General features: G+C 37.9%; 1 protein-coding gene across 2 annotated transcripts in view; it reads left to right on the top strand.

Annotated features, from left to right (window-relative positions):
- LOC150078580 (voltage-dependent calcium channel subunit alpha-2/delta-3-like) overlaps window positions 1-23777 on the top strand; it is a 1140037-nt gene that overhangs the window by 836890 nt on the left and 279370 nt on the right. The gene's annotated exons all lie outside the window — the stretch shown is intronic.

Raw genomic sequence — 23777 nt, 5'->3', positions numbered from 1 at the left:
AGTGACGTTGCTGGCTATCCACATTAGCATCACTGGAATCCAACACCCATACCTTGGTTCCAGGATTACATTGGAATCCAGCATGTTCAGCCATGAGCTGTGACCAGTGGAAACTTGCAAAGGGAGGGAGGGGTCCTGGTGGGTGAGAAGCCCAACTGTAATAGTCACTTTGGCCCCTGCTTCAACAAGAGGAGTACCTCACCAGGTTGGGTCCTCCTCTTGTTGAAATGGATCAAACGGCAAGTGGTTCTTACTGCTAGGGTTAACTGCATTCTAATAAATATCCCTCCCTTTGGTACTGGGACAGAGTCAAGACTTGTTGGAAATGTAGGTATGATGCTCCTAAGTAAATTTGGCAACCCATTCATGTACAGTACCTGCTGGTTCACGAGTGGCCATCCCCTCAAAAGCTCCATGGTGGACGAGGTACTTAGGTCATCTGAAATATTTATTTTACTCCTATGAGTAATATAAATTCTCTTTCTTCTGGGGACCCCAAAGAGGCCCTTCCTTATCGATTTTACAGCACTGTAAACACCTCCGTAAAAAGGGGGAAGAACTGAGGACACACCACCCTCACCACTAGTTTTGCTAATTCTCCATTGCAGCAGAGAGCAGTCAATCAAGAAGACGTCACCATTCTTCATCTGGAAGAAGGATGATGAAGGAAGAAGAAGGTGTCACCCTTCTTCCTCCTCCTCCAGCTTAATGTTCCACACCCCATATCCTCCAAGCTCCATCAAAGTAGCCTACTTAAACTGCCCGGTGAGGACATTAAATTTCAAACAAACTGAGGAGTTTTAGATGTCTAAAATTCAGCAACTCACAAACAGCTTGTGGTCATTACCCTACCATGCTTGATGTGTTGCAACAGACAATGAGAGCCAGAAATGTTCAGCTTCCAAACCAATCTGCGTAAATTGCCAAGGAGAGAACTCATGCCAGAAGTGGAAGGATGAAAAAGAAATCTAAAAACTAAAAACAGAGCTAAATGCCTCCTATTAGTAGGCCAGAAAATGAATCTAACCATAAATAGTGGGAAGTCTTCTTATGGCCAGAAGTCCACCATCTATATGTAAAATGAGATGAACACACTATCAAGAGGGCTATTCCTAATGATTGCATACTATATATTGCATTCACAAAAGTCCACCCAAAAAACACAGCCAGCTACCTCATATATTCATACATCTAAGCACCCTACCACTACCAAAACCCCATGGTAAAGAAAAGCCACGAATATCAGTGTGGTGTCACAAAACAAAGATATAAAGAATGCAGAATCAAAATTTGGGGAGTAAAATGTATACAGAAAGGATAGATAGGATAAGAAGGGAGGAAGGGATACACTGTTAGTTAAGAAACACATAAAACCTGGCTCTCATTGTCAGTTGACTTTGGTGGTCAGTGCAATGTTGAGTCAGTTTGGTATGACATAAGCACTGGGAAAGCAAATTGAGGGTAGGAGTGTGTTATAGACCTAATGGCTCCTGATGAGGACAATGAACAACAGTACAGAGAAATAGAGTGGGTCAGTAAATCAGATGGTCTTATAACAGGCGATTTTAACTTTCCAAATATTGACTGGAACTTGTGGATTGGTCACTTGCACACTAGCAAGAATTTTGTGGTTTTTTTTTTTTTTGGACGATCTACAGCAGCATGTTCGGGGTGGCAACCAGAGGGAGTAATACTCTTGATCTAATTATTAGCGGTGATTAATCATGCATTAAGAATCTGCAGATAAAGGAACACTTGGTGGCAAGGATCACAGTGTATGTGGGATGAAGAGAAAGGTGACTACAGTGGTCTCAGACGGTTGTTAAATTCTGTACAGTGGGACCAACTGATGATGTTCCCAAGAGCAAATTCTAAATAGGAAGGATTCAAGGAATTATTCTTGGAACCTACTAGGCTTTTCATACCAACTAAGAAATCCTGTTCAAGGTTTAGGCCTAAATGGATATCGGATGAACTAATGAGACTCATGGCACAGAAGAAATATGCATGGGATGCATATAAATTATCAGGAGACATAGAATCCTATGGTAAATATAAGCTGGTCTGTAATATATTCACAAAAGGAGGTTAGGCAAGTGAAGGCAGAATACGAGAAATCATTGGCAAAGGATGTAGAGATAAATGGCAGACTTCTTTACGTATACTCTAAAATGAAGGGGATGAATCAGATTGGTACACTTGATATCGATGATTTGATTGGCAATGATATGGACACTGGACGGCCTTCCTTTCCTAAAAAAGATAAAATTAAAATTGATTGCTATAAGCCTACTGTCTCTAAACAGCAACTGGATTATCCTATCACTAAAATTAAATAATGATGTGCATTTTGCAATGGAATTGTCGAGGACCACATATTAATACAGATGAACTTTATGACCCAATCCGAGATTTCAATCCAATAGGCATTAAATATCTTTACAGGAAACATATTTAACTCTACAAGTGACCCCCGAATAAAGAAATATTCTTTGTACAGGCAGGAATACAGCAACTGCATCCCATGGAGGTGTAGCAGTTTCAGTATCCATTCCTAATCCATCTAGGCAAATCCCCTTAAAAACTAATTTAGAAATTGTTGCAGTAAGAATAGTACTTGGAATAATTTTTTCTCTTGTATCTATTTATCTTCCACTAAACCAAACATATATACCCAGAGACTTTGATGAGCTCCTTGCCCTGATACCCCCTCCTATTTGTTTTACGGGTGACTTTAATGGACACCATCCATTATGGTGAAGTCTACATATAGATAAAGGAGGGCAACTAATACAAACATTGCTGGATGCACACAATCTAACTCTGCTGAACACCGGTGCACATACTCATGACCATTTTCCCACAGGAACACTTCTGCCATAGATTTGACTATCTGGTCCCCTGCTCTGTACCCAATACTGCCCAAAGTATACATTGGGCAGTATTGGATAATCCACATAATAGCAATTATCTTCCTATTATTTCTAGATTCCAAACTATCTCCATCTATCCGGAACTGGCAAAAGATGGAAATTCCCAAAGGCAAATTGGATAAAGTTTTCCTTAAGTACAGCTTTAGATAAGCATGTCATTCAGAATCTGTCAATATATGAAGCCACTCACCATGTCACTACACAGGTACTAGCAGCAGCTGATAAAACTATTCCTCAGTTGTGAAGTTGTCCACGCACGCACAAAAACTACTGGGGGAATGATGAATGTAAAAGAGCAAAAAAAGAAAAAAATAAAGCTTGGAATATTTTATTTTCCACACTTTTATTTTTCCATTACTATTGACCTTATAAATTATGTGAAACTTAATGCGGCGCCTCCGTAGCCAGGTGGGAAGGAGCAGCAGTGCATAGCACACGCTTCTTGATTAGACCGGGGTTCGAGCCCGTCACCACCAAATATGGAGGATGCGGAAAGGTCAGGGAATGAACACCGCATATCTCGGAGCAATATGGCCTTAGTTGCTAATGCTCCTAAAAACTAAAATAACATAACGAAACTTAATGCTAAAGCACGACAATAAGAAGGAAAGCCAAAAAAGATTCCTGTATACAGTTCGCTTTCACTTTAACAAAAAACACCAATACTAGATTAAACTGGAGGGAAATCCAACATCTGAATAGCAAATATACATTGTTATCCTTCCTGTCCATTACTGATCCCCATAGATCAGTAATGGACAGGAACTATCTTCCCCCAAAGACATAGCAAATGCTTTCGCTGAAGCTTTTTCCAAAATTTCATCAGCGAATTCATATGGGGCTCCATTCCGACGAAATAAAAAGGCAGCGGAAAGACAAAGTTAAAATTAAACACCGGTCTCTCTCTTCCATATAATCAGCCTTTTACTATATCTAAGTTAACTGAATCTCTTAACAGAACACCTAATAGTGCAGCTGGCCCTGATGGTATATTTTATGTTATGCTAAGACACTTGAATGATACTGCTTTTCAAACTCTTTTAATATTTTTTAACTAGATAGTATAAATTAGAGCTGTAATACTCAATACGTTCTACGTTGATATTAATATTTGTAAAATAATAAGAGGAGTTTACCTCGATATAGTACGTAGAACACTTCTGTATGATACTATCCAGAAATTAAAAAGAAAAAATTGAAAACTTACATTAGAGTAAAAAATAAATAATTAAAAACCAATTTAACACAATTCAAATCAATTTAACACAATTAAAAATTAAAAAGAATCTAACAAAAATATTCAAAACGATTTTCCTTCCTGAAGCTGACAACACTTTTCGACCGTATGTCGTGATCACAGGAACGAAAATTACTGAATAGGGTTGAACCTGAAACTTAAATAGTGATTATTTGTCTTCGTACATGCGCGTAAAGGTCCACGCATCGGTACTATGATATACTCGATACCGATTAATTATACAAAGCTACTTATTAAGGAAATTTTTCAATTAATTAAACTGTTAGTTGAGGCCAACTATATCACCTTTTAAGACAAGGTGTACAAACAAATTTTTGGATTGCCAATGGGTTTGAGCCTGAGCAGCTTAATGTCAGAGATCTATCTCTCAACGATTGAGAATATACATTTGACACCTTTTCGACCCTGTATCACATACTATGGGAGGTATTTAGACGATGTTCTAGTTATTACTGATAGTAGTACTATCAAAGACATTTTACATTCGTTTAATAATATTCATTCTAGACTCAAATTTACATTGGAAAGGAAGGATATGGATACAAAGTCATTAAACTTTCTAAATTTCATGCTTACTCAGGACTCAAATAAAATCCAATTTAGCATCTATTGAAAACCTACAAACACTGGTATACTTCTACATTATAATAGCTATCACCCATTCACCTACAAAAGATCGATAATCTTTAATCAATTTCTAAATGCCTATAAATATTCAACGACGGAATCTGCTTTGGGCTCAAAAATACAAATATTAACTAGCAGGTTCTTAAACAGGAGTTATCCCCTTGCCAAAATAAACTGAATTAGGGTACAGGCTAAGGATAGGATACAAAATACTATACCAACCAACAATAGTAATATCAAAAAATACTTTATTTCTGTCCCATATGTTGAACAGTGGCACAAACAGCTTAATAGATTCTTTAAAGATACCGAATTTAAAATTGTGCCCAGGCCAATACGAAAATTACACACTATACCAAGTGTCGTATACAAACTACAAATTAATCATTAAAAATGTGTGTGAAGAACAATGGGCCCCGAGTGCCAAGCATTATAGTGATCAAGCAAATTTCTGAGTGATTTCTAGAGTGTTTTCTCAAAGATATAGTTCTGTTTCACTTATAAAAGTTTTCTTACCTTCCATTAATTAATAGGCAATTTAGTCTTACAAATCGTAAGTAAATTTCAGAAAGGAAAAAGACCCTTCTTTTTTCCTTTAAATTAACGTACTAACTTTTATACCGCTTGGTCACTCTAACGGCACTGCTCCTGCCTCCCCGTGGCGGGACCGGTAAGCTGGGAGAAGAAATCCACTCTCCCGTTGCTGAAAGGAGTAAAGATGGATAATAATATGTATCCACCTTTAGGGCCATTGAGCACATCACCTCAAGAGGAGATACCATCATTCCTCATTCTGCACTCTCTCTCAGACCAGCCTCTGAGTACGTTATCACCATTCCTTGTTCAGAAATGTATTGAGTCTGCTGCAGGTTCACCGAAAATGGTAAGGCGACTCTGGTCTGGGGATATTCTGGCAGAGACCATTAAATCTCAACATTCTGAAAAGTTATTAAAGCTGACTACCTTTGGACAACCAATAAAAGTTACTCTCCATGCCACTCTAAACTGCTTGAAGGGAGTAATTGCAGAATGAGACTTATTAAATGTATTAGAGGAGGAAATACTCCAAGAGCTTCGAGAATGAAAAGTAATCCAAGCAAGGAGAATCCTAACTTGGAAAGATGGATTCTTGTTCCCACAAGGAGTATAATCCTTGCTTTTAGCTCTCCTGTCCTACCAACATCTGTTAAAGCAGGCTATCTTCATTGCTGTGTCCGTCCTTACATCCCAAATCCAATCAGGTGCTATAAGGGCCAAAAATATGGACGCTCCCAAACTGCACGTAGAGGTGAGGCAATATGTCCTAATTGTGGATCAGAGGATCATAATCAGTCTGAATTCACTGCTATTTCTCATTGCCCAAACTGTAAATGTAGTCCCCTGCTTTTTCCAAAATATGCAAATTATGGAAACAAGGGAAAAAAAATCCAAAAGTATAAAGTCGAGAATAAAGTCACATACTCAGAGGCAAGAAGACAAATAATCAAAACAGAACCAAAGCTTACATATGCCACTGCCACTAAACAATTTCAGTCAGTAGGTATCTAAACAGATGTTACAGTTCCTCCAAATATATCTGTTGCTGATTTGGCACGTTCCTTTCTCTCTGCTTCCAGTGTCCTTCACAACAAATAGTTGAACCCACCAGTTTCAATGGGAATGGATGTTGACCAACGCAGTGAATCAAATGATAGTATATTAGAACGTCATGTGACCGATGAGATGGACATCACACTTCCCTACTTTCCAAAGGAGAAAATGAAATTGGATCGACAAGCAAGTTTCAACTAAAAAACAGTCAGAAACAAAAATAAACAACAAAACCACTTAATGGAAAGATTCCTCCAATGGAATTGTAGAGACTTTCGCAATACAAAAGATGATTTATATGATCTCATCGACCGGTATGATCTAGCAGGCATATCCCTGCAGGAAACCTACTTAAATGCACGAGTGTATCCCACCATTAAAAATTACACCATCTTCAGGTGAGATAGGAGTATAGACTCACCAATCCGTGGAGGAGGGGCAATTCCTGTTAGGAACAACATTCCATCGAAACATATTGCTCTTCAGATTCCTTTTGAAGCAGTGCCAGTGCATATTGTAATTGTAATTGGCATTTCAAGAAGGATGTAGAGCTGCTGGAACGAGTACAGAGAAGGGCAACAAGATTAGTGAATGGAACAAAGGGGTGCTCTTACGAAGAAAGGCTTAAGATTTGCAAATTACAGTGTCTGGAGACTAGGCACCAGCGAGGTGATCTGATAGAGGTGTATAAAGCATTGAATGGTTTGAGCATGCTCAATGCTGATGGGATTCTTCCTCTCGCTCAGAATAATCACCTGAGAGGGCATAAATTCAAATTGAGGAAAGACAGATGTAGGATAGACGTGCGGAAATTTGCCTTTAGCCAGCGAGTGGTTGGTTGGTGGAACAGACTTCCATCCCTTGTCGTGGAAGTTGATAGCCTAAATAAAATAAGTTTAAGGCTCAGCTGGACAGGTATTTTGAAAGAACAGAGGGGTGAAGTGGGAGTGGTTTTTTTTTTTTTTTTTTTTGGCTGATTCTGCATAAGCTTGCTTTCTTGCATCAAATGCCTCTACTAATGCTAATGCTAATGCTAAGAGCGTCAATATATATCCCTCCTAATTTCTCATTCTCTTCAAATGACCTAGAAAATCTAATAGACCGCGACCATCTCTGTTCTGCTTGCTCAGAGATTTCAATGCACATCATTTACTGTGGGGATCTCCAACAATTGACAAGAGGGGGTAAGCTAATAGAATCCTTTCTTGATGCTTATCAACTCACCCTTTTAAACACTGGCAAGCCAATCTATATTCATTTTTAAACTGGATCCATGAGTGCATTAGATCTCTCAATTTGTTCTCCCTCCATATATACTATTATGGAGTGGTCTGTTCTTGAAAACCCACCGAACAGTGATCACTTGCCAATTCTCTAAACTCCACTTCATTACGTTGCTCCATTTGGAAATTCCATAGGGCACACTGGAGGGAATATGCCTCTCATGTTCAGTTAGATGATAATATAATACATTCTCAGACCATAGAAAATGTCACGGAACACATTACTAGTCAAATATTACTAACTGCTACCATTGCAATACCAAAATCTTTACCAGGGAAACGAAAACACAGTAACTACTGGTGGAATAAAGATTGTATGCATGCCAAACAGGAAAAAAATAGATCTTGGAATTTATTTCGTAAATTCCCCACAACTAGTAACCTAATTAACTTCAAAAGACTGAAAGCCAAGTTCTGCCAAATAAGAAGAAAAGCAAAGAAAAATACCTGGATTAGCATTTCCTCAAGTATAAATAAGGATAATAGCAGAATCATCTGGAGGAAAATTCAAATGCTCTATAGCAAATATGTTCAGTTCCCAACTACAATACTAAATTTGGAAGAGAAAGAGTTGTCATCACCTAGAGAAATAGCAAATGCCTTAGCGGAATCATTTGTCAGCATATCAGCAATATCCACCTATAACCCAACCTTTCAATGAATTAAAGAATTGCAGAACAGCATAAGATTAATTTTTCTATGGCAGTTTCACACCCATTCAACCAGCCATTCACATTAACAGAATTTCTAGGGCCACTCTATAAATCACCCAGTAGCATGTTGGGCCAGATGGGGTCTATTATAAAATGTTAAAACAACTTGACAACAGAGTAAAAAGAAAATTGTGAAAATATTACAACCGAATTTTATTAGAAAATACTTATCCACTCTCCTGGCATCTCTCAATTGTTCTAGCCTTCCCAAAGTCAGGAAAGGATTGTACCTTTCTGCATAACTACAGGCCGATTTCACTGACTAGTTGTTTAGGAAAAGTCCTGGAAAAAATGGTTTACAGGCGGCTAATGTGGTTCCAGAAAACAAACAACTTACTAAACAGTAGCCAGTATGAGTTTTGAAAGAACTGACCCACGCTAGATGTGATGATAAAAGCAGAAGCAAACATCCATATTGCCTTCACAAGGCGAATACATCTAGTCATGATTAATCTCGATATTGAAAAAGCCTTCGATACCACCTGGCTATATGGAGTACAGGTTCTAGAAATCTATTAGTATGTGTATCACTCTTAGCTGTTGGTTTCCCAACTCAACTAACAATGCTTCGATGACATCAGCAAATATTCTTTTTTTGCCTCACTTCAGTTTATGTCTATCCAGTACCTATAAAAATAGTACAAACCACACTTAGGAAAATTTCTACCACATGAGCTTTGCACAACCTCTTCAGTACCAAAATGAATGACAAGGCCTATCATCGTGGCCCCAGATGCCAAACAAAATCATCTTGTCACACTGCTCTCAATTAGTGCTCTTTCTTGAAATAGAAATCATTTCCTTATTTAAAGTCTTCATTAACTCACAATTAAATATTCTATAGTAAATAAAGGGGAAAAAGCTGTCCCACCTTTGAGGGACATGTAATGTTCACAACGCCAGCTGGCTTCCGTTTTCTAGTCACACCGACTCAGCTGGTCACGATCCTGAGGCTTTTGCAATTACTAATGACTTTGCACAGATTTTTCATTTACTTACAAGAATACTGGACAATCCTAAGCACTCAGCCAACACGCTTGATATTTTTCTCACAAACAACCCTTCTCAGTACACAGTTGAAGTGAGAGGTACCTCAGATCACAACTTAGTGATTGTCTCTTCTCCAATGGAGCCTTTATTTCATGGCTATTCCCAAGATCGTATTGTTTGACATTACAAGAATGCAAAATGGGATGACCTGCGAGATTTCTTTTCCTTGGTCAGATTACTGTTTCAAAACTTCTGATGTCAATGTTTGCTCAGATCGTGTCAGTGAAATTATTCTTGCAGGAATGGAATCCTTTATCCCACACTCCACATTAAAATTTTGTCCTTTATCTAAACCTTGGTTTTCCAATAAATGTGCTAAGGCTGTTCAAGAGAAGAGAACATTGCATATCGTAATTGGCTTGTTTCTAAATCTTCAGTTTCATTTTCTGCCTACACCAAAGCTCGCAACAATTGTAAAGCAGTTATCAATCAGTCCAAGCTAGAGTTTGAACAGGCTAAGAGTAGAAAACTTACTTCTTGCCCTAATGGTAGCCGAGCATTCTGGTCTCTTGCCAAAGCTATTGGCTACAACTTTTGCCCATCTCTGCTCCTACCTCTTTCCAAACCAGATGGTTCTGTTGTCACTTCAGCCAAGGATAAAGCTGACCTGCTAGCATCCCATTTTTCTTCCAACTCATGTATTAATTGATCTTGGTAAAACACCTCCTACCATTCCCAACACACTTCATTCAATGCCTCCTGTGGTCTTCCGTCAAAAGGATGTCATAAGGATTTTGACGAATCTTGATGCTAAGAAAGCTCCAGGTCCCAATGGTATTTCTCCTCTTGTTCTCAAAATCTGTGCTCCCGAACTTGCTCCTGTAATTTGCCACATTTTTTCACTTTCTTATTCCAAAGGTGTGTTTCCTTCTGCTTGGAAATTTGCTCATATCCAGCTGGTTCCTAAAAAGGGTGACAAATCCCTCCCATCCAATTATCGTCCCATTGCAATTACTTCTACTCTTTCAAAAGTAATTGAGAAATCAATTAACCGCCAAATCTTAAACTACCTAGAAACATTAGCATTAGCAAAGGCACATGATGCAAGAAAGCAAGCTTATATAGCATCAGCCAAAAAAAAAAAAAAAAACACCCTTATTTCACCCATCCACTCGCTACAAATGTTTGTCAAGTTCTGCCTTGAATCTATTTAAGCTATCAACTTCTACAACGACAGATGGAAGTTTGTTCCAGCAATCAACCATCCGCTGACTAAAGGCAAACTTCCGCACATCTGTCCTACAACCGTCTTTCCTCAATTTGAATTTATGCCCTCTCAGGTGATTATTCTGAGCAAGAGGAAGAATCCCATCAGCATTGAGCATGCTCAAACCATTCAAGGAGATTACCTCGCAGGTGCCTAGTTTCCAGACACTGTAATTTGCAAAACTTAAGCCTTTCTTTGTAAGAGCAACTCTTTGTTCCATTCACTAATCTTGTTAACTTTCTCTGTATTCGTTCCAACAGCTCTACATCCTTCTTAAAATTAGGCTTCCAGACCTGTATACAGTACTCAAGGTGTGGCCTGACCATTGCCTTATATATGGTGATAATCACCTCCTTATCCCTGCTAGAAAAATTCCTGTATATCATTAGCAGGACAGCATGAGCTACTATTACAGACCGTCTGCACTGCTCAGAAAACTTCAGAAACTCAGAAACCTTCCATCTGATCAATGATCACCAGCATGGATTCTGTCAGTGTTGATCCACTGGTGATATTCTGGCTTATGTTACCCATTTATGGACTATTTCAATGGAAAAGTTCGGTGAGACAATCAGTTGCTCGACATCTCAAAGGCTTTCGATCTTGTTTGGCATAAAGGTCTTCTAAACAAGCTTCCATCTTATGGTTTGCCGACTGTTTTTTGTACTTGGTTATCTGGTTTTCTCTCTGATCTCTCACTGTGGGTGATGGTAGATGGCCTTCTGTCTTCTGACTTCTCTACTAATGCCAGTGTCCCACAAGGTTCAGTTCTTCCCCCGACTCTTTTCCCTCTTGTATATTAATGACCTTCTTCCATTGAACCCACGAACTGGAAGTGCATCCAACTGATGTTGGTGGATAATGCAATGTAATGAGCAATTGTTCAGAGAAATAGAGTGAGCCAGAAAATCATAAGGTCTTATAATGGGGTATTTTAATTTCCCAGAGATTGACTGGAATATGTGGGTTGGTCACTCACACACTAGCAAGGGTTTTGTGGATTTATTGGATGATTGTTTTCTACAGCAGCATGTTCGGGAGGCAACTAGATGGAGTAATACTCTTGATCTGATTATCAGTAGTGATTCTTCATGCATTAAGAATCTGCAGATAAAGGAACCACTAGGTGGCAGTGATCACAGTGTGCTGAAGTGGAATTTACTCAAAGAGGTAACTACCATCAGGGGTAAAGGGAAGGAGAATGCCAGAGGTCAATTAAACTCTGGCAGTAAACAAGATAATCTTGTAATAACTGAGAGTAAAGTGGAGTAGAAATTGTTGAAGATAAACAAAAGAAAGGCACATGGAGTGGATGGAATCTATCTAGTTATATTAAAGGAGGCAGCAAAGGAAGTAAGCAAACCCTTAACCCTAATTTTGAGAGCTTCCTTTTTTGGGGGAATACCCATGGACTGGAAATGTGCAAATGTGATCCCAATCCACAAATGAGGATCAAAGAAGACACAGGTAATTAAGACCTGTTAGTTTAACTTCTGTTCCAGACTAATTAATGGAGGCACTGGTGAAAGAAGCATTGATCATCTAGAGAAGACCTCAGTTATATCTCAGACAATGCATGGGTTTGTTAAGGGGAAGTCTTGTCTGACCAATTTGATTGGATACTATGATGTAATCACAAAGGAACTGAATAGAAAGTTTAATTTTGATTTCATATATTTGGATCTTAGAAAGGCTTTTGATACTGTGGCACATGGAAGACTGCTGCACAAATTGGAGCAGTGTGGTATTGGAAGCAAATTACTGCTATGGATAAAAGGATGGTTGAGTGGGAGTTGTTGTTGTTGTTGTTATTTGGTTTTTAGGAGCATTAGCAACTAAAGCCATATTGCTCCGGGAATATGCGGTGGTCATTCCCTGGCCTTTCCGCATCCTCTGTATTTGGTGGTCACGGGCTCGAACCCTGGTCTAATCAAGAAGCATGTGCTACGCACTGCCGCTTCTTCTGCCCACCTGGCTACGGAGGCGCCGTTGAGTGGGAGAAGACAGAGATTTGTAATCAATGGATACTGCTCTTCGTGGACTAATATTATTAGTGGCTTCCGGAACCCAAGCATTCAGTGCTGGCTCCATTGTTGCTTTCTGTATTCATTTATGATATTGATAATGGTATATCAGGCAACAGGATCTAGAAATGTTTAGCAGATAGGCAGAGAGGGGGCAACTGAAGATTAGCGTTGACAAATGTAAAGTATAGTCAGTCCTTGTATAGCACGATAGTTGTGTTCCTAGAAATCTTTGTGCAATGCAAAATCATGCAATATAAAGAGCAGGCCCTATGGGAAAAATAGGGTTAGGTGCTGACCACCCAAGATTGAACACACATTTGTAACCAAAACATTACCAAACACAATAAATAATCGTAATAAAATACGTAATACGTAAGTATTTTATTACGACTATTACGTAATAAAATATTGCTAATGCTTTTGCTTCTATCGTAAGCAAACTTGTTTTTTGTTTGATTTTCTATCGAAACAGATGACAGCCGTTCCAACTCTTCCAATTCTTTGTATCTTAATCTAATGGATTTTAATTGCACTTTGAGTTGTTCCTGCTATGAAAGTTGTTTTTATTTTCTCTGCATTCTTTGTAATTCTCGGCGTTGCCTCATTTAGGTCTGTAGCACGTGCAATATCACATGGTCTTTCATTTCGCTCAAAGTGTTTCACAATTTCATATTTTTTCTCTATCGACAGAGACGGACTGGCCATAAGCCTTACCGGGGAAACCCTGGTGAGCCGGAGGCCGGTGTTATTTTGGCCATAAACCATAGTATGAGGCCACTATAAATTTTCCCGAGTGAGAATTTTTGACCCAGTCCGCCTCTGTTTATCGATATTGCTTTTCTTTTTCTCTCTGAATCTGCAGTGTCTTCACCAGGAAGCTTCCTTTTCACACGTTTAAGTATTTTACTCATTTTTAGAGAATAAAGTGAGGTTATTTGTTATTTGTTTTTTTTTTTTTAGGAGCGTTAGCAACTAAGGCCATATTGCTCCGGGGATATGCGGTGGTCATTCCCTGACCTTTCCGCATTCTCCGTATTTGGTGGGCACGGGCTCGAACCCCCGTCTAATCAAGAAGCGTGTGCTACGCACTGCTGCTCCTGCCCACCTGGCTACGGAGGCGCCTATAAAGTGAGGAGGCATGCTTGATACACATAAACAAAGCTGCGTGTGTGTGTGTGTAGCAACTGAATAAACAACACCGTAAAGGCAGAGATTAACACCTCACATTTTACTAAAGCACATTTCTAGGGGTTACTACCATAAAACAATAAAAACAATTTCCAGTTGCGTTTCTGCTAGTGGAATCTGTTATAAACTGGTAGTAAACTCGATCTAATTGTATTTGCGATTATACCGATAGCTGGAATTTTACGTTATTATGGTGAAATGTGTTTCCCCTTCACTGATATAAAAAACATAAATACATTTTCAGAATCTTCTCTTCATTCCTATCGTGTTGCGCTCGACTGCCATTTCTTGTAAACACAAAGGCGAATCGTGCATAAGCGAATTCGGTTCGTGTTATATAAGATATCATTCCCCTATTTATAAATCGTGTATGATTGAATTCGTGTAGTGTAAACACGTGTTATACGAGGACTGACTGTACTACATATGGGAAGCAGTAATCCCAGAGTAACGTATCAACTCTGTGGTACCACACTGACAGTGATAGAGAATGAAAAGGACCTGGAGGTTATTGTGCAGGCAGATATGAAGTTTTCTGAGCAGTGCAGACGGTCTGCAAGATAGCTCATGGTGTCTTGTTAATGATATACAGGAATTTTTCTAGCAGGGATAAGGAGGTGATTATTCCCTTGTATAAGGCAGTGGTCAGGCCACACCTCGATTACTGTATACATGTCTGGAGGCCTCATTTTAAGAAGGGTGTAGAGCTGTTGGAATGAGTGCAGAGAAGGGCAACAAGATTAGTGAATGGAACAAAGGGTTCTTTTACGAAGAAAGGCTTAAGTTTTGCAAATTAGTGTTTGGAGACTAGGCACCTGTGAGGTGATCTGATTGAGGTGTATAAATCCTTGAATGGTTTAAGCATGCTCAGTGCTGATGTGATTCTTCCTTTTGCTCAGAATAATCGCCTGAGAGGGCATAAATTCAAATTGAGAAAAGACAGTTGTAGGATAGATGAGTGGAAGCTTACCTTTAGCCAGTGGGTGGATGACTGCTGAAACAAACTTCCATCTGTCGTTGTAGAAGTTGATAGCTTAAACAGATTCAAGGCAGAACTAGACAAACATTTGGAGCAAATGGATGGGTAAAATGAGAAGGGTCGGTGCATGTTTTTTTTTTTTTTTTTTTGGCTGATGCTATATAAGCTTGCTTTCTTGCATCATGTGCCCTTGCTAATGTTAATTCTATAAAAGCTGTTATTTATGCTGATTCCCTCAGCTCAATCAAGGCATTGTGTTATTCCTCAGATAAAATTCACCCTGTTATAAATGAAATTAGAAGATTATTACTGCAGATTGAAGAACGCCATCAATGGGTCACTTTCTGTTGCATTCAGGCCCATTCTGGTATTTTCGGCAAATAACTGGCTGAGCAAGCTGCAAAAAATCCATTCACCCTTGATTTAACAAATATCCATGTTCCAGCATCAGATTATACTTTGATAATTAATGCTGCATGCCTATCACAATGAACAGTCCTCTGCAAGACTAATAATAATGGACACAATGGACTCTTTCAGTTCAAACAGGATTCAAAAATTTGGCGCTCTAGTGTCTGGACATCAAGACGCGAAGAAGTAGTCCTTTCAAAGGCGAGAATAGGTCCCACCCAACTGACCCACCTACATTTGCTCACTGGAGATGATCCTCCACATTGTTCTATAACTCTGACTGTGAAACATATTCTCATTTACTGGCCCTACTTTAAAGAAGACAGAACTTCAACCTTGCTATCACTGGTCAATCTTCGTAAACCAATACTCTTGAAAATTTCATTGGTGATAAGGCATATATTTCTGAATTTTTTTAACTTCCTTAGGCAAACCAGGCTTTTTAATCAGTTCTGATTTCAGAATTTTTTCTGACTTTATGGAAATTTCTCATCTCTTTATATAATAAATGAATATAAGCCACATTATAGCCTTAGCAGCTTATATGCCATTAAACCTCCTTCACAACAACAACAAGATCCCATTCTATAAATTTGTGTTGAAGAACCTATTTTACATAGAAAGACAAACCAAAGGCAGACAAAGTGAAAACAGCCCCAAGGAAACAATCCTAGGGATCATCCAACCCCAGATGACACGCATGGTTATCCAGTGGAATTGTCGAGGTTTTCATCCAAACATTATTGATATTACAGACCTCATTACCCAGTACTATCCACTAATTGTCTGCTTACAAGAAACATTTAAAAACCACAGATTTTAAAATTATACCAAATATAGGAATGATTGCATATCAGATGGAACCATGCAAGGAGGAGGAGTCACAATATTAGTGAACAGGCATGTGCCTTCCCAAGCAATACAATTGAACACACCCTTAGAAGTAGTCACATTCCGTCTAGCAATTGGCTTTAATATTACCATAACACCAATATATCTAACCCCTAGTCAAGATTTTCCACTGAAAGTTTTTGAAGAGCTGGTTGTTCAACTACCATCTCTGTTCTGCATTTTAGATGACCTAAATGACATCATCCACTATGGGGCAATCCCAAAATAGATCAGAAGCTTAAGCAAATTTAAAAATTAATAGTTGAGAGCAACCTCATGATTTTGAATGATGGTACACAGATTAGTAAACTGTGTAACATCTGTATTATTGTATTTTTTTCCTAAGCCTTACAGAGGAGGAATATAACAATAATAATACAGATCTATTTACAGTCAATAAATAAATGGGATATAATAGAGCATATACAATGGAATATCCTATATTATAGGTGATTTGCATTTAGACAAAGATGGGATAACAGTGATTTTATATTTTCTTGTTTGATCATAATTTACAGGTTACTCTGAATGATTAGCATATTATATTGTTATTATTGTTATCCATTTTTTTCTTGATAATTTATTGTATTATTTATTATTATTGCATATATATTTTATTTTATTTTATTTATTTATTGAAATATTTATAGTTAATATATATATATATATATATATATATATATATATTTATTTAATCATTTATTATTCTCATTTTCTAGTTTATTGATTATAGAACCTTTGTAATGCTCTTTTAATATTGATATCTTCAGCTAGAATATCAATGTTGGATTCATTTAGCAATCTTCTAGTTCTCTTGAAATAGTCGAATTTTAGATTATCAGTTCTGAATGGCTCCAGTGCTAGCAGATTGTGTCTTCTCAAAGCTCTTGGAGGGCAGCTAAAATTGATTAAGTAGAGCAGCTTGGGGCATCCAGCTTTCCAGCCACAAGATGCATCAGTAATTTGCAGTCTGCCATAGCGAGCGGGGCACCAGCCCCAGGTACAACATTTTAAAGGCACATCCGACCAGTTATATATTTTAAAATTGCTTCATTTTTGATTTAATTACAGAAAGACCTGTGTTTAACAAACTTCTTTATAGGAATTTTTTGAATTCCTTCTTTGGGTAATTGCATCTAAAAGGTTCTATAGAATAAAGAAAATTTCCATATAATGAATGGATTACAAGAGACATAACTTTGTATGCTTTGTTTCCATCTCCAGCCTTTAGGCAATTTAATCAATTAGAAAGGACAAATTAAGGGTTAAAGGGATTACCGTTCCACAATGTAAGTGGAACATAAGGCATATGCAGCCACCTATCCCACATACCAAGAAGTCATGCTAGTCAACTGCTGTCTATAGCTAGTCAAAAGATTAAGGCATATTCTCGACACGAGTAATAGCTTCTGGTCAACTTTGTTCAAAATAAAAATAAAAATTTTATTAAAAGAAATACTGCATTATATTTGTACACACTACTTATGATTCCAGAAATTTTTGTGACTTTGTGAGAGTGAAAAAATTATAAATTTGGGATTTATAATCATTTATGGAAAAAAATATCAGGGAAGAACAGTGTTTTACAAATTTCGAAAATAACAGAGAAATCCAATTACAAACTTCTATAACGTATGGCTCATTTTGTGAGGTCACACCTCCGAGCTTTTTGGTTTGTCCAAAAAGACAGACCAAAAAGTTTGTTTGTCCTCCAGTGCTAACCACTGGAGGACAAACACAATTTTTTAAATATCTGTTGATATTTTAACAGATATTTGAAAAATCATGTTTATCAATTGTGTAGGATATAAAATCTGTAATTCCTTTACAAGTGCTGCAATTCGTTCATGAGTATTGTCTAATAGAATATTATCTAAATATAGAAATAGTGCTATGAATTTTTCTTACCCTTCCTGTAACAGTAGAGTCTTGTGAAAGGCCATTCAAAGCAAGAAAAATTCAATTAAAATAATAAACCTCATTGTATATTTTTAGTTTATGTTATAATGTTAAATGTACTATATTTTGCAATGTTCTGTTTCTATGATTTTATACTATATATATAAACATAAACTATCTGGTTTTCTAATTTCTTTGTAGTTTATATCGAATTAAATTCTGTGTAGATATAAATGAATATTTGTAAGTTTCTTTTTCTTTAATATTTTTGTTTTATTATATTCATTTTATTATTTAAATTATTTTATTAATAAATATATGCAAATCGTAGACCGTTGCAATTGTAATTTTTATAAATTCACAAAGATTGCAGAGGCGTAGAAAGGGGGTGCATAGGGGGGATTTACCCTTGGGTGCTGAGCTTTGGGGACGCAAAATGAAGGAATTATCTATCACAATCATGGGCACCAGAAAGATGTTGCCCCTGGGCTTTGACGACCCTGGCTATGCTACTGAAAGATTGACTACCTGCATATAATGGGGGCATACTTATAACACTTTTGCCCCAGTCATAAGATTGCCTAGTTCCATCTCTAATGGAGAGCTTGTCCCTACTCGAACAGTGATACTCACATTTAAAACACCAAATCTACCTATAAATCTACATAAAAGCTGGTTACATTTGATGTCATGTAAGACCATACATTCTGAATCCAGTCCAGTGCTTTAAGTGCCAAAAATTTGGTCATTCACAAGCTGTCTGCAGAGGTGCTTATTGTGGTTCTAAAGAACATACAGACACAAACTGTAACACTGAAATGAAAGTTGTCCTGTCACAGCAAACATTCTGTCTTCTCAAAGGAATGCCTTCAATGGAAATGAGAAAAGAATATTCGAAAATATAAGATAGAGCAGAAAGTGTCATAACAAGAAGCAAAGAAACATTTTTCAGTACATAATAAATCATTTACATATGCTTTAGTCACACAACAGCTACACTCAGTAGCAACTCAGACTGACTGCTCAGTCCCTCCAAATATCTTGATATCTGTTTGGACTAAATCGCCCCTTTCCTCATCAAAGGAACAATCTGCCTCCAAATATGCTACTCAAGAAATTAATACGCCTGTAACAATACCTCCAGATAAGAAACCCAATAAGCAACCACCAGATTGAACCAAGAGCACTGAAAGAAACAACATGTATAAATTAACATCTGATACCATGGACATCGATGAAAAGGTAAATGAAGATGATGCAGTTCTTGAGATTCATGCAGAGGAAGACATTGGCAAGGGAAGGCCAACCTTCCCAAAGAAAGAAAAAGCAAAGGTATACAGGCACAAACAAAAATACCTTCCAGAAGTAACCAATACACCAGTTAAAACTAAACAATGCACACAGTGATTCAATGGAATTGTCATGGACTTTGTGCTAATTTAGATGACGTACACAATCTCGTAAGTGAATATAAGCCTGCTACAGCATGCATACAAAAAACAAATCTGACGAATGCAATTTCAATAACAATAAAACACTTCACTATGTATAGAAAAGATAGAAACTGCTCTACTGCAGCTCATGGAGGAGTAGCACTGTTAGTAAACTCTTTAATTCCCTCTAGACCTGTTCCCCTACAAACACCATTGGAGGCAATTGCAGCCCGCATCACCATTGGCACAACAATAACATTAGTCTCATTGTATCTGTCACCAAATCACAATTTCACCCTTGTTGATTTAGACGACTTATTATTATTAGACAAACATTTGGAACGAGCCCCATCCGCTCGTTCCAAATGTTTGTCTAGTTCTGCCTTTGCTATTTCTCCCTGATTGGGGGATTCCACTCCATGATGGTTACTGCTACCAAATACACAAGGTGGTTGTAATGTCTGGTGTTACTGTTGGTCAAGAAACTCTCTGACTATCCTACTGGTGTTCAGGATTGCGACTTTCTGGAGTTCCTTGTAAGTGTTCTCTGGGAGATCTATTGCTACTACACTGCTATGTAGGGTCTTTGGCACCATACCAGTGGTTGACATATGATGATCGGGATGGTCATTACTTCTTGCATATGCCACATCTCCTTGACCTCATGTCTCAGGTTCGTGAACTCTTATTATTATTTTTATTAGTCCTATGGTGCAAGGAAGCCTGAGGCTTATGCTGCACCAGCGAAAAAAAAAATTTCTGAATTACCCTAAGAGAGAGAGAGAGAGAGAGAGAGAACAAGAGTCAGAAGTAGAAAGGAATCACCAAGAAAGAGAAGAATGATGATATCCAGCTCAGGACCCTGGGTGTGCCAAATCCATACTTGCCAGATGTGTGAGCCCTTGGGGTTAAATATGTTGGAGAAAGTGATATATTCACTGTGATTTATTAGCATTAGTAGAGGCATATGATGCAAGAAAGCAAGCTTATTCAGCATATGTATTCCAGATATGAGCCCCTGGGTTGTGGCCATTGCTAATACTAAAATACTAATACTAATAGTAAGACAAATACCCACTTCTTTCTGTATTTTGGGTGACTGGAATGGCCATTTCCCCCTATGGGGGCTCTCAACATCTTGATTGCAGAGGAAAAAAATTGAAAAATTCTTAGATAAACACAACCTAACTTTTTAAATACTGGCAATCACACATATGTGCATTTACCATATGGCTCAAGCTCTGCTATTGATCTTTCAGTATGTTCTCCAACAATATTTCTTCTCATAGAGTGGACAGTTACCGACAACCCTCGTAGTAGTGACCACTTTCCGTTATCTGTAATTTCTATACATGTGCTCCTCCGCAGAGTAAGAAAAAGAACAATTTGGAATTTGACAAGGCCAACTGGACTAAATATCAAGAAATAGGTCATTTAGAAACCTGTCATCGCAACTGACAAGATTGATTCTGCAGTGAGCTATATTACATGACAAATAATGACAAAGCAACTGAATCTGCTATCTCAAAATCATCATTTAAAATCTGGCTCCATACAAAAACAGACAACCTGCTACAGTTTAAAAAAATCTGGCTCCACAGACAACCTGCTACAGTTTAAGAGAGCAAGGGCTAAGGCTTGTCATGTAAGACAAATGAGTAAAAAAGAAGCATGGGCACAGTATGCTGCCACCATAAACAGATCCACAGATACTGCTACAGTCTGGGAAAAATCAAATGAATTATTGGCAAATACTCACTTGAAACTTCTCCGATCCTATTTCTGAAAAGGAGAGAAATTTCTGATCACATGGAAATTGCTAATGCATTTGGCTCATCTTTTGAAACACACTCAGCTATTTCCACATATGAACCAGCCGACCGGGCTAGCCGAGTGGGTAAAGTACCTGCCCGGCAACCCAAAGGTCGCGGGTTCGATTCCCGCCTCGGGCTTGGATCAAAGTACTGCAAAAAACCTTGGGAGGTGCAATATGGCCACAGAAGCCGATGCGCCAACAACTACCAAATCAAAAAAAAAAAAAAAAAAAAAAAAAAACATATGAACCAGCCTTTCAATTTCTAAAATCTAGGACAGAAAAGTATAAACTGAATTTCAATACCGCTCTCCAACATTCATATAATTTGCCATTGACCATGACTGAATTGCTCAATGTACTCACATGGGTGAAGAACAGTGCTCCTGGTCCTGACGGAATTTATTACACAATTATTTCCCATTTAAGTGAAAGATCGATAAATGCTCTCTTACAACTCTATAGTAGAATTTTCTTAGAGGAATATTATCCCACTGGCTGGTGTCATTCTTATGTGCTAGCCTTCCTGAAACCAGGAAAAGACCACATGGATCCAACAAACTATGAGCCTATCTTCCTAACCAGTTGCTTGGGAAAAACACTGGATAAAGTTATTAATGCTCAACTAACATGGTTCTTGGAGACTCAAAACATTCTGAGTCCAAGCCAGTATGGTTTTCAGAGAGGTAGATTGACGCTTGATCTGATTATCAAAACAGAAGCAAATATTCAGAATGCTTTTCTAAGAAATGAGCACTTTGTTATGGTATGTGTTGACATCGAAAAAGAATTTGATACAACTTGGCTATATGGGATTCTTTGTTACTTACATGAATATGGTCTTTGGGGTCATCTACCGAAATTTATTCAGAACTTTCTGGCTAACAGGTCTTTCCAAGTCCAATTCCATTCATCATTTTCTGGAACATATGTACAAGAAGAGGGAGTTCCCCAGGGCTCAGTGCTGAGTGCCACACTTTTTGCCATCAGGATCGATTCTATAACCAAGTGTATACCTGACACAGTTGATGCATATCTATATGCTGACAATCTTGCCATCCGATGTCATTCTCAAAATATGCAATTTATTGAAAGACAACTACAAAGCACCATTAATAGAATAGCATTATAGCCAAAGTAGCTTATGCACCATCAAACCCCCATATCAACAACATTAATAGAATAGTGTCAAAAATAATGGCTACAAAATTTCTAAATCAAAAGCAACTGCAGTACACTTCTGTCATAAACGTACATTACATCCTGATCCAGACGTTCAATTAGACTCTCATTGTATTCCATTTCAACCAAGTACTCATTTTCTTGGTATAATACTTTTTTTTGATAAAAAACTAACCTTCCTTGAACATATAAAATATATTCGTACCAGCTGTCTTAAGAGTAATCTCCTCTATGTCATGGGGTGCAGATCATTACATGTTGCTACAATATACTGCTTATTAATTAGATCCCACTTAGAGAGGTAGATTGACTCCTGCCTATGCCTAAGCCAGGCCAAGTGTACTGAAATGGCTCAATCCCATACATCATAATGCACTACAAGTTGCACTGGGGGTCTTTCATACATCTCCAATTTTAAGTCTATATATGGAAGCCAATAAACCTCTGCTACACCTTCGACAATAAATTCTTCTTCTAAATTATGCTGCTGAAATTAGCAGCCTTCCACTTCACCCCATATGCCAATATCTCTTCAGACCAAAATGGAAAAACCTCTATGGGAAAAACCAAAATGGGAAAACTAAACCACATTTCAACAAACCATCTGGCATTAGGCTTCAAGCTCTAAACACTAGCTGGGGACTCAACATGAATAACACACTGCAGGATACTAGCATGGAAACCCAACCATGGCAAATACCCATGAAACATATTGACAGATATTTTCAGAAATGGGGAAAAAAATAATCTTCCAGATATTAACATTAGAAAAGTACATCAGACCCACTCCACTCAGTTTAGATGTTACGTTCAGCTATTTACAGATGGATCCAAGACTGCCAGCAAAGTTGGTACAGCTGTAGTCCTACCAGATACATCATCACCACCAATCAGCTTCTCAGAATGTAGTACTTATACTGCAGAGTTGTATGGTATCCTATTAGCCCTGGAGAACATAAAAGAAGCCTCATATACTGAATCTATCATATATACTGATTTGTTAAATGCTGTGAATTGTGTACAATGTAAACACTCCAGCAGTCATCCTCTGATATAGAAAATCTGGGCTCAGTTAATGGAAATTCATACACATGGTCACTGCATAATTTTTTGTTGGATTCCTGGACAATCTGGAATCCCAGGAAATGAACAGGCAGATTTGGCTGTCAAAATGCTTCAAATCTGATCTCACCCAGTTTCAGAACACTTTATGTTGACTATAAATACATTATACAACCAACCTCTAAAGAACAGTGGAAGCATATATTGGAAAAAGAAACAAATAATAAACTT

This window comes from Mastigoproctus giganteus, chromosome 11, assembly GCF_048544385.1.
Source record: "Mastigoproctus giganteus isolate SK-2022 chromosome 11, ASM4854438v1, whole genome shotgun sequence".
Classification (NCBI taxonomy): Eukaryota; Metazoa; Arthropoda; class Arachnida; order Uropygi; family Thelyphonidae; genus Mastigoproctus; species Mastigoproctus giganteus.
This window is presented reverse-complemented; position numbering and strand designations above follow the sequence as displayed.